The sequence below is a fragment of the Cupressus sempervirens genome, chromosome 10, assembly GCF_028749045.1.
Source record: "Cupressus sempervirens isolate cs-2001-9-10 chromosome 10, ASM2874904v1, whole genome shotgun sequence".
Taxonomy (NCBI): Eukaryota; Viridiplantae; Streptophyta; class Pinopsida; order Cupressales; family Cupressaceae; genus Cupressus; species Cupressus sempervirens.
Window position 1 is genome coordinate 871,916,369 of NC_143127.1, and position 13,153 is coordinate 871,929,521.

Sequence of the window (13,153 nt, forward strand, 5' to 3'; positions counted from 1 at the left end):
CAATTGAATAATCAAGGATACAATAACAATTAAATACGAGATTGGAATGCAAATTCAAATAATGAAAATGTGTTGTCACATCTCAATAATCCTTTAGCTATAGAGAATAGACTAATTGGAAAGGTATTCATAGCCTAGGATCCACTATCAACATGTTGTAAGATACATGAAACCAACTAACACTTAGAATTGAAATGTCATGAATTTAAGAAAGACACAAATTTATTTAAGAAGTCCGTGAATGAAGAAAACCCTCTAGTGATGGGACTTGAGATATTCCCAAAGGTGAGATATGATTAGTTCTTTTATTTTGTAGGGTATTCATTTCCTATTGAATTTGAAGAGGAATGTGTAGGGAGACTCCCACCAACATTGGCTAATGGTCGAGTGAAGATGCCACATATTAGGTTTCCATAAGGCTCAAATGAACCATCAAGTAAATCAGGATATGTCTGCATTCTGTTGAAGAATATTATTTTATTTCAGAGGTGTATTATAGGACTAATAGAAATAATGAGCCATTGATTTCATTCATCCCTCCAAATAATTTCAATATATTCCTTGATATTAAAATGCAAGAAATATAGTTAGCTATTCTAGGGATTCTCAATAATATAGGAAAGGAAATAAGAAAAAAAAAATGCTAAATAGAACCTAGCAATATACAAGGAATAAGTTGCATTCAAAGCACCTACAAAAATAAATTGGTAACCTTCTAAGTTGTATAAAATTGGATAAGTTGATAAAGAGTGTGATGGAAAAATTGAGTAAAGTAAAGATTTCTTCTAGGTTTGCCAACTATTGGAATAAAGGTACTATGACTATTGGCAAAATTGAGATTATGGTGACTTTGGAGCTTGCAATAGGGCACACTAGATTGAAGGTGAAATAGGTGATTGCAAAAAATGGGTATGAAAAACTTTCACTCCTTCATCCTTTTTTTATTATATACCTCTAGGTTTTGAAATATTTTATGTGTGAAGGGAGTTTTAACCCTTACCATGGCTACCACTTTTCTCTATTTAATTTCATGCATCATGGGGTAAAAATCAATGTTCCTATTCTTTTTGGTTTCCTCTTTAAAAGGTAATATTTATAATGGTGACAAACTACCTCTCCATCAAGGGTTAATCCTTATTTTATATCACCATGTGTTTGACCAAGGAGCCTGACCCGTGGGAAAGAGTTCATTAGAACTAGATCATTTGTGAGCATTGATGACTTAAATCCTACCCCTATTGTGAGCCCTACCAAAGATAGTTCTAATCCTAGGACAAAGAAAAAAACAACTAATGAGTCACCTATGTCATATAGTTTCCCTAAAAAATCCCTTGAGGAATCCCTACTACTTGAAACCCCTTCTAAAAGGAATAATTCTCCCCAAAGCAACTAAGGACCCACCACTAAAAAGAGCAAGACTGGTGACATCATTGATATCTTCAATCAAGACATAGAGAATAAAGAGAGAAAAAGATAGGAATACAATGGGGAAAGGAAGTCAACAACAGGCTACCTCTACTAAAAGGAGATCACAAAGAATCGAAAAGAAAAAAGGACAAAAAAAATAGAAGGGTGAGAAGAAGAGGGTCTTGGTTGAGACTATCTTTTGTATCTAGAGGAAGATTATGGAAAAAATTGTTTTAGGGGTGGTTACTAGCAAGAGTAGGTTTCACAAGACTAAGGATGCAGACCCAACTGGAAAGGAGAAGGACAAGGAACTAGAGGCTAAAGACATCATAGATTGACAAGTGGAGCTCTCCCAGTTGATCAAAGATTCTAGAATGACATTAAAAAGGTTAATTTTTCCTTTTGGTTTCAATTTTTTGTTCACCTCTTGCAGAAGTGTCAAAAATTTAATTAGTATTAAGTTTAAAGTGCTCTCTTTTATTATAAACTTATGCTAGTCAATGATCTCTAAGTTTTTTTGATGTTAAGAACTTATGTAGTATTAAGACTTTATACTATTACTTTTTTATTTGTAGATAGTTTAAATCAAAATCTATATTTTGGATTGATTTCAATGATTAGAAGTTGTTTAGTAGTTTTAGTTTAATACAATCTTCAATTAGTTAAATTACCACTCTTTTTATTTGTATTAGTAGCTTAGGTAGTCCTAGTCTTTTTTTTTTTTTTTTTTTTTTGGGAGTGATCTATTTGTTGGATCTAATATTTCTAGCAAGTTGCTTAGTTGTAATGGCCTTGGGCTTTGCCTTGCTATATTTGTAACTTCTAGTTCATGGCCCTCTTCTTGCCTCCTTTATAAAAAATAATCCATAAAGTCTCATGATCAATTAGAATAATAAACCAATATCAATAACATCCATCTCCATTATAGAGTACATCACACATTAAAATAACTATTCAAATTATATAATAAATTTTAAAATAACATACCAATTAACACAACTATCCAAGACATAGATCGATATAAATGATAACATGTGGTGACTAGATAAATCGGACTCAACAAAAATAATGGTTGTCATCCCACTTGGTTAAAAGACACAATTTGATCACATCAAGAAGGATTACTCACACTTACACCACAAACCAAAAATGAACTAATTGACACATAAAAAATAGTTATATCATGTCACATGGAAAATTTAGAATTGCATAACCTTTGGTGTACAACATTAATTGGCCAACTAAGTAAACCCCAAAGCATCATATATAAAAAAATCAGGACAATAATACAAGTTTAGTTTTGCAGAAAAGTTAATTTATATTCATAAAGTTTAGTTTGGCTTAAGAGATTATGTTTAAACCATGCATGAATCACATGCATGAATAGTATCATATAAGTGTAAATAAACACTTCATGTATATTAAATCACCATGATTAATCAATACTATAACAATATTAATTTATTAAATAATTTAATAGTCAACACAAAAACTATCTCTTAAATAAATATTAATATTATAATAGTATTGTTCTATTGAATAAAATAATATTCAATTCAAAAGTATCTCTTAAATATAAATATTAACTACATTAATATTTTATCAACTCTAACTACAACATTTTATCATGCTATTAATTTAAATGATCTTAGATTACAAATGACTAGTTAATAACATAAAGCATTAGATCATGGATCATAACATCTTTTGTTCTTCTTGTTCTCTTGCATCCTACTGATGGATCATGTAGTATGATCCAAAACTTTGATGATAAAAAATTCTACACAATCAAATCTAGAAATTAAAATCTTATTTACATGGATTGTTGAAATCTAATATATCTGATAAAGCATTAGATTAAATATGAATATGAATATCATTCTTAAAGTATTACTCTAACTTCTATATAAGTCCAATATTAATATTTCAATTCTATTGAACTCATAGAGCAATTATAAATAGGTCAACTTAAATTATAATTATAATTATAGTACATATAATTTCACCAATTATACCTACCAAGCATAAATAAATGATTATATAAGTAACTTCATTATAACTTCACTTAAAAATATAATGGAATCATAATTAAATATTTACTAACTTGTAATTACACTTGCATTATAAATATCTAATTAATATTATAGCCCACAAAGAGTTAATCAAACTTAGTTTATACATAAAAGTATTATCATTTTATTTATTGGCAACTCACATATAAAAATAATACTTAAATATTTATTTTTCAAAATAAATAAACAATCATATTGTTTTCCTATTTTTAATTTAAACCCTAAAATTAATAATTCATATTTTTTAATATTAGTAAATCACTAAATTGATATATAAATAAAATAAAAATAAGCTTGCATGCATTATTTTCACATGCACTTTTAAACATGTAAGATTATTATATCAATTTTTATAACATGCATTTATTCATTTTCACATGCATAAACAAATTCATTTATATTTTTTACATGCTTAACTACATTGATTTGTGTACATACACACACACATAACATAATTTTTTTAATAATAAATATATTTTATTTTATTTATAAAATATGTAAATATATTTTGACATATACATTTTTTTAGTTGTATTTTATTTTATATATATTCGATTTAACATCTAATTTAAATGATAATGTCTAATTTATCTTTAACTTTCATTTTGTTTTAGTTTTATAAATTATTTACAACATTTGATCAAGCTCTAAATTGGATGAATATCCATATTTTCTAATTATTTGCAAATAAGTTTTCTCAAGAAGAACCTAGGGTTTTGACATATTTAATGCAACATGGTTTTAATGATATTAAAATAAGGGTTTCTAGATTTTCTATTAGATATAAGAGTATCAGAAAATACAAAGCAACCAAAGTAACACCATGAAAGTCAACAAAGAGGCCAAGCCTCACTAAGGAAGAACAATATGAGGTGTACAACATAACAAAAAGAGGAGAAGGACTATCTAACTAAGAACTGTTAACCTCATAATGGTTTTTGACATTTGAGTGCCAACACACTTAATCATATTCCACATTGAAGCCGAGTACATCATGCATGCCGAGTCACAACAAGTGCCGAGTGATCTTCATGTGCCAAGTAGTTTTCAGATACCGAGTGAAGATCAGATACCAAGTGAAGATCAGATACCGAGTGAAGATCAGATACCGAGTAAAGATCAAATATCGAGTGAAGATCAGATATTGAGTGAAGTATTAGTGTCGAGCAACACAAGGTGCCTAGTGTTAACAAGTGCCGAGCTATATAAGGTGCCGAGTGATATAGTTTTGTTTAAGTGCCGAGCTATCCAGGAAACAACATGTACTGAGTATTAGCAATACTTCAAGAGCTGAGTAACTCAGTATATCAGCATAAGAGTTTTTAATTATACAAACTATGATGCAAACAGTTTTTACAGCCGACATAAGGTAAATCTCGAAGGATTTAATGATGAGATCGAATCTTTTATTTTTCCTATGCAATCTACATGAAACCAATAAGAAAAATGATGAGGGCATGCAACCAATAAAAGAAGTGCAAATAATAAGTGGAAAATGAAGATTCAATATGGATCGTAGATCCATACCTAACCCTAAATTCTCAAATGTCTTTATAAGGAAGACAAAATTTCTTTGTAAAAAAAAGAGGTGTGAGAAGATATACAGGGGTGCACAAGAAGTTCTATTTTCAGAAGCGAGGATTATCAGATCACAAAAAGGGATCAAGATTAGAGAAAGTGGAAAAGGTGCCTGTATTTAGCAATCAAGGATTGTAATCAATCAGGTTCATTTTACCTAATACTCTCTAGCAATTATATTAGAATAAAAATCCTATGGTGATAGGTTAGCTTAACAGCTATCTTGTAAATCCTTAATTAGGTGATTAAATCCTTTAACAGGGTGACACTTCATGTTAAGTGTTTGAAATCCTCTAACAAGGTCACTATTGACACAGTGTAAAGCCTTTAATAGGGCAGGCCTTTAACAGGGCAGACCATCAGAAGTGGTTGAACAATATTGCTGCAGTAATTTTTGTGGGTATCATCCCCGCCCCAGTTTTACCTTCTTATTCCTGGAGGGTTTCTGGGTTACCAAATTCCAGTGTTATGAGTTATTGATGCATGTGTTTTGTTACATGTTTATTTGATGTATTTACATGCATGCAATTTACTTTTAGTTAAAAGTTTTATTGGTTAAAGTGTGATACTTTTACGAATGAAAATAAAAGTATTTATATGGTAAATGATCCATCTCACCAAAGTGCATAGGTACCTAGCCACTACATCCACGTAGCACATAGGAACAAATAATTAATACATAGCTCACTCCATCAAACTAAAGAATCATGAGAAAGAATAGAAGAACCTCTCCTAATGCAGATAAGGGCGAGGTGAAAGGTAACTAGGAAAGTGGGCTAAAAGAACTACATGTCAAGGAACTATGATCAAGATGCATTAAAGAATACATATATATGTACTAAGGTGATCAATTTTAGACACATTATGAGGTTAATTTCACAGAAGGGAAAGTCACTAGACAAAGGAAGATGGAAAACAAAGGAAAATATCAATCCCCCAAAACACTTCAATGAGAGTAGTGCGTGTAAAATAAGGCACAAAATATGATGAATCATAAGAATACAATAATTTGTACAAGTCTCCTTAGATGACACTACTCAAATTATAAGTCAAAATAACTAAAATGAAAATACAGATGAAATATGACACTTTATCTCAATACATTTGCAAGAATGCATACAAATGTGTTAGAAACAATAGTCCACCAAGATAACTGAGAGGGGGAAGGGGTGAGTCAGTTATCCAATTAAAAATTTTATCAACCTTAAATAATCTTAACCATTCAGTCAAGGTAAACAACAACCATGCAAAGATGTAAATACACAAGTACACTAGATTTGTTAACTAGAGAAACTCTTGATTAGAGGGAAAAACCTAGTGAGAATGATGCCCACAAGAGGATGTACTAATATAAATATTCCTTGTTAGAGGATGGACCTTGTTAGGAGTCTATTACAACATTTAGTACATATGAGTCCCTATTAGGAGACTATGAATCCATAATAGAAGATTCCAACCTTGTTAGGGGTTGTACCAACCCTGTTAGGAGTTGTAGAAGGCAAAAGGACCCACTGTCCAAACAATTTCTAGGGAAAGACCACTGAACTCATTGTCCAAATGATCTTTCAACTATACCTTACAGAATAATTTTCTGTATTGTACTTTAACTTCTTTCCTCTATCTTGTCAACCAGATCAATCATTGTCAGACCTTTTAGACCAAGTCATAAACCTTGGATCCAAATATCATACTTTAGATAATCAAATAAAACCTTAGAAATGATGTTTTCTTCACCTTTACTCTGCTTATCTTTGCATTCTGCTCTTCATGTGCTTCTTGAAAATCCATATACAATCATATATAATAAAGGAAAAATGTCTTTCCTTTATACCAAATCCATAAAACAATTCCATGAGTTAGCTATTACACCTTTAATTATTATAGGATCACATTAAGAACACATTACACTTAGCAATAGCATTAATATTTAATATTTTTCCTTGTAACTTGAATAACTTTCCATACATGTGACATTATGACGAGTGACCTTAGATACATCATCTTCAAAATGTCTTCTTCACATCTTTAACTTCAACTTCTCAAAGTAACAAATCTACTATGAGATATAACAAGTTTAATAGAACATGCTTCTCTAAACTCTATCTCAGAACAATCTTCACCAAAACTTGCATAACTTCTTCCAACTTAATAACTTATACTTATGAGGTTAGTTGTATATACTAATCACTTAGTATTATCTCCCTTTAACCTTTCTTGGTGAAAATGCTCAACTATTTGAGTAGAAGCAAGGAGTTGGGTCTCAATTTCATGGAAGTCCACGGATTGAGATAATGCTCTTTTAGAAACGTACTCATTTTAGGCTTGGGCACCCGATCCAAAATCTAAAAAATGGACACCCATTTTTAAAAAAATTGGGTACTTATTTTTAATTTTCAAAAAACAGGTACCCATTTTTGAAAACATAAAAAAATTGTACTTTTGAGAAATGGGTACTCATTTTTGAAAAGTAAAAAAATGGTTACCCATTTCTAAAAATTTACATTTTTTTTTTTTGAGGGGGGGGGTGGGGGGGGATTTTGTATGCCGATTTGACTTTTTCAAAACAAGTACCCATTTTTTGAATTTAAATAATGGGTGCCTATTTCTTACAACATTTGGGTAGGATTTTTTCTCCTACCTCGGATTATAGTTTGGGATAGGCTTGGTGAGACCAAGCCTATGCCTTGACCTCTCAAGATTTGGCTAAGGCATTGAACTAACAAATTTATGCCTTGCTGTAATTTTTAGAGGGTCATCCTGATTAATTTTTTTTATGAAACAAAAACCCATTAGAGCTCTCACTATCCTAATTTTAGAAATATAAATTTTATAGTGCTATGATTTTATGTACTATTTTTGCATTATTTTTTAATGAAAGGTGGTACCTAAATGTAAAATAGTGAAGTTCACTAACACTTTAGTACCTTTTTTATTTTATAATTTTTCTTAAATTAATTTATATGTCATCAATCTACATACAATTCTTTTGAGGTTAAAAAAAAAGAATTTTTGAAAAAAGTGAAATTTTGATCAAATTATGGTGTTCATACATGAGAGGTTTTAAAATTTACCTTTATAGCCAATTAATAATTAATAGAAAAAAGAATTATTCAATAAAAAAATTATAAAAAAACATTGTCATCAATCTTAGTGTATTGGGTAACTCCCTTTAAAAGGATTTATGGAAATTCATTTATTTGTGTCAAATTATGGTGTCTTTACACGAGTGTGGTATGGTCCCAAAATAGGCATTTTGAAAATGTGGTTTTTAAAGATCCATACCAAAAGCAAAATCTATCATATGGGTATACAAATAAATTACATGTTGAAAAACTAGATTCCGAACACCAAAAAAAATTATTTCTGAATTTTTTTATATTCAACCTCTAAATGCATCAAATTTTGACATCAATTGACACAAAATTTCAAAAATAGGAAAAACACTTCTACTTTTTGCCCAAAAGTGAGACCCAACTTCTTGCACTTGCCCATTTATCTGTACCAACTTGATCTTTATCATTGTTCTTCTGTCAGATACCACATCAAATTGCTATGTTGATATCAATGACAAACACAATCATGAATATAACATACCATCATGATAATTATATAATCATGTTTCTACAATAATCCCACACAGAAGTATCATCAACATTTATGCTTCCAAATTTTTTATCTAAATAGACCAAAAGATACATAAGGCTAATACAACAAATAGTACAATCCATGGCAATCATCTAAAGCAAAAAATTTGATCCCCACATCTAAAATAACCAAGATATCCACCAGAATGCAAAAATGCAAAAGCATAAATAGAATTTACCTAGAGAAGAATTTAGAAAAAATTCACAATCAATGGAAAAAGTTTGCAAAGACCTTTTCAATGATATAAAGAATTCCCAAATTGGAGATCAGATGCTCAAGATATGCCTCCTGGGGTGCAAAATAGAACTTCTAACTTTGATAGCAAAAACAACCATAAAAAAAAACCAAAACTCAAATAACCTATATCATTGGAATGGGCTCTAGTACCATGTTGAAGTTGATGAAAGATCAACCCAACAACTCTTAAACAGAAAATATCTAGAAATTGGAACCCTTTGAAATTAAAAAACTATATATCTAAAAGCCAAGCCAAACTGTTTATAAATAGAATAGGGACATGATGATATGGAGCTCTGATACTATGTTGAAGTTCATAAAAGATCAATCCCATGGCTCCCAAGAACCACCTCCATGGAAACACCTATCATAGAAAGAGAGGAGAAAAAGCTTGGATGCTAGAATTCTTAAATCCACAAATGAGACATTCTTGATGAGCAAAAAGAGAAATTTATATAAACAAAAGTGAATAAAAAAATTACAAAGAGAGATAATATTTTTAAAGGAGATTAAAATCCTAAAAGATAAAACCTTGGTTGCATGATAATAATTAATTATTATTTTTATTATTATATGCCCAAAGTTTAGCTTAAGTAAACTAGAGATAATAAGTGACTTAATAATTAAATCAATGCGATTTAATTAATAAGAAACAACTTTAATACTCTAACAAGTACCTCTTCTCCTAGCTCGAGTGATGATTCAGCTGATCATGGAGTAAGTGAAAGAAGTTCAGTCTCACATTTGGGCAAAAAGTGGAAGTGTTTTTACTATTTTTAGAATTCCTTGTTTGTTGATGTCAAAATTTGAGGCATTTAGAGATTGAATATAAATAATTTTAGAAATAAAAATTGTAATGATTAGAATCTATTTTTTGAATATGTAATTTATTTGTATACCCATATGATAGATTTTGTTTTTGGTATGAATCATTTAAAAACCACTTTTTCAAAATTCTTGTTTTAGGATCATACCACACTCATGTACGGACACCGTAATTTGACACAAATAAATGAATTTGTGTAAATTTGTTTAAAGGAAGTTAGCTAACACACCAAAGATTGATGAAAATATTTTTCCTTATTTTTCTATTAAATATTTTTTATTATAAATTTTTAATTGGTTGTAAGGGTAAGTTTTAATATCTCTCATGTACGCACACCATAATTTGATCAAATTTTCACTTTTAAAAAAAGAATCTGTTCTTTTAAAAAAAATCAAAAGAACTGTATGTAGATTGATGACATATAAATTAATTTAACAAAAACCATAAAGTAAAAAATTTATTAAACTATTAGTGGACCTCTCTATTTTACATTTAGGTACCACCTTTGATTAAAAAATAATAAAAAATAGTAAATAAAATCATAACACTATAAAATTTGTATTTATAAAATCTAGATAGTGAGAACTCTAATGGATTTTGTTTCATAAAAAAATTTGATCGGGAAGACCCTCTAAAAATTATGGCAAGGCCTAATTTTTTTTTTTTTTTGATGAATAATTACCTTTTCTATTAATAAAATATACTTAGTTTACAATTATGACAAGGCCTAATTTTTTAGTTCAATGCATTAGTCAAATCTTAAGAGTTCAAGGCATAGGCTTGGTCTCACCAAGCCTAACCCAAACTGAAACCTAAGGTAGTAGGGAAAAATCACACTCCATGTTGTGAGAAATGTATGCCTATTATTTGAAATTCAAAAATTGGGTGCCTATTTTGAAAAAAGTAAAATTGATGTTTAAAATGCATTTTAGATCCCAAAAAAAATAATTTTAAAAAAAGATAGGCACCCTTGAAAATAAAAAACGGGGACCCAATTTTTAAAAAAATGGGTACCCATTTTTTGAAATTCAGGTTGGGCATCCAAGCATAATATGGGTACTAATTTTTTCAAATTTAGATTGGGCATTCGAGCATAATACAAGTGCCCATTTCTAATTTAGTATGATTTCAATCCATAGACTTTCATGGATCTGAGACCCAACTTCTTGCTTTTACCCCATGATAATGGCAGAAATAAATATAGTAAGAAAAACAATATGAAGAAAGTATTGAGGAGGATTTTGAGTCTTTAGAGGACAATATTGAAGAAAATTCTTCCTCAAATAATTCAGAGAGTGATGATGAAAAAAGTAACCTCACTAAAGAGGAAGAAGAGAGTAACTCATAGGAAGAAGTTGTGGAGACAGTATATACTATTGGAGAGGAGAAACATGATAATGCCAAAGAGAATAATGGGGTGAATGAGTAGGGGGAATCCCAAGGCAAGTGTAAGGCTCACAATGAGGAGGAAAAAATGAACAATTCTCTCCATTTGGATGTTAACATTGAGTTGGACCCCTCTATCAATAAGGACTTCAACAAAAATCAAAATATTGCTCTTGAATAGTCAAAAGCAACTTGATTTTTTAGCATGGTTGAACTCTAAGGATTTCAACAATGACGAGGATAGTACACTAGGAATCTTGGAAATTGTTATGGCAAGGTACACTTATTCCTTTTGTATTAACAAATGGATAGTCAAGGAAATAAAAATTATAAATGAGAGGATGGAGGTGTTGTCAAATACTATGGAAGATATTGTTAGAGTAAATAATTAATTATTAATTATTTATTCTATTGCTTAAGTTTACTTAGGTCATGCATTTATTTAATATTTCATATTTAATGCATGTTGTGACAACACGGGAGTTTGTTCCCTTCTAGTTGTCACACTTATCTTCTAGCTTGTTCTACAAGCTTCCATGAGCTCTTTATATCCGGGCTCTCTCTCATTGTAATATTAAGCCATTTTCTTATTGTAAATACATTTCTTATTGTGTTTACATTTTTGGCTCTCATGTCCATTTAGGGTTTTTGCCCGTGCTCCATGCTCTCCCCTTCTATGGCTTCTCTTTGACAGGTTCACATGCAGGTGATCTTGGCGTCTTCGGAGTTGGCTTTCCTCAACTCCAACATGGTATCAGAGCGTTGTTTTGAGTCAGCTGTGCATGCACTATTTCATAAAGCACCATGGGGGGGATTATTTGTTTGCTGTTTTAGGCATTCTCCCTTTGTCAAGTGAGTGTCCCTTCCACGACATTAGCCCATGCAGAGTCAGTTAGACCGTGTCTTTATCAGTGTCTGTACCTCTTTTCCTCTCTCCTCGTTCTTGGTTCATTTGCAGAAGATTTTGGCTCACCTTCTCAGTTGCCTGTCATCACACCCCGTCTGCATTAAGGGGGGATTATGCTGTGTTCTAATGCATCCGTGGTTCGATGGTTCGATAGTGTGAACTATGTATTCAGTGGTTGATCCTACATACAAGGCGATTGCAGTGGCTGGCTACCTATGCATTTCGGTGAGATGGATCATCTACCATATAGACATGCTCAGTTTGTGCCTTCTTCTTCCATGGAGGTTTCTTCAGATCAGCAGTTTGGCAGATTTGCGACTTCTTCATGCTTCAATGATGCTGCTTCTTCATGATCATTCCTTGTTCCTATTTTAGGGGACAATTTTCCTGGTTGGAGACTTCTTCAGCTCTTCACTGGGTTCTTACCTCTTTTTGGGGGAGGGTTTTTCCCATGTGGTTTTCTCTCTTTCCTCGCTTATAGAGGTTGCATTCTTCTTTCATTGTACATGGGTACCTAACATGGCCTCGTTGCCGGGACCCATTATGCATTCATCTTAGCTTTGTGAACTTAAGGCATTTCCCTAAGTTGCACTTAAGGGGGGGTGTTAGAGTAAATAATTAATAATTAATTATTTATTCTATTGCTTAAGTTTACTTAGGTCATGCATTTATTTAATATTTCATATTTAATGCATGTTGTGACAACACAGGAGTTTGTTCCCTTCTAGTTGTCACACTTATCTTCTAGCTTGTTCTACAAGCTTCCATGAGCTCTTTATATTCGGGCTCTCTCTCATTGTAATATTAAGCCATTTTCTTATTGTAAATACATTTCTTATTGTGTTTGCATTTTTGGCTCTCATGTCCGTTTAGGGTTTTTGCCCGTGCTCCATGCTCTCCCCTTCTATGGCTTCTCTTTGACAGGTTCGCATGTAGGTGATCTTGGCATCTTCGGAGTTGGCTTTCCTCAACTCCAACAGATATGAGAGGGACCAATATCAAGATGCAAAAGCCAATCCTATTTTGATAATATCAACATTCAAGGTAACAAAGACAATCTAGAAAAATAAATTAAAATATAGTTAACAAAAAGAT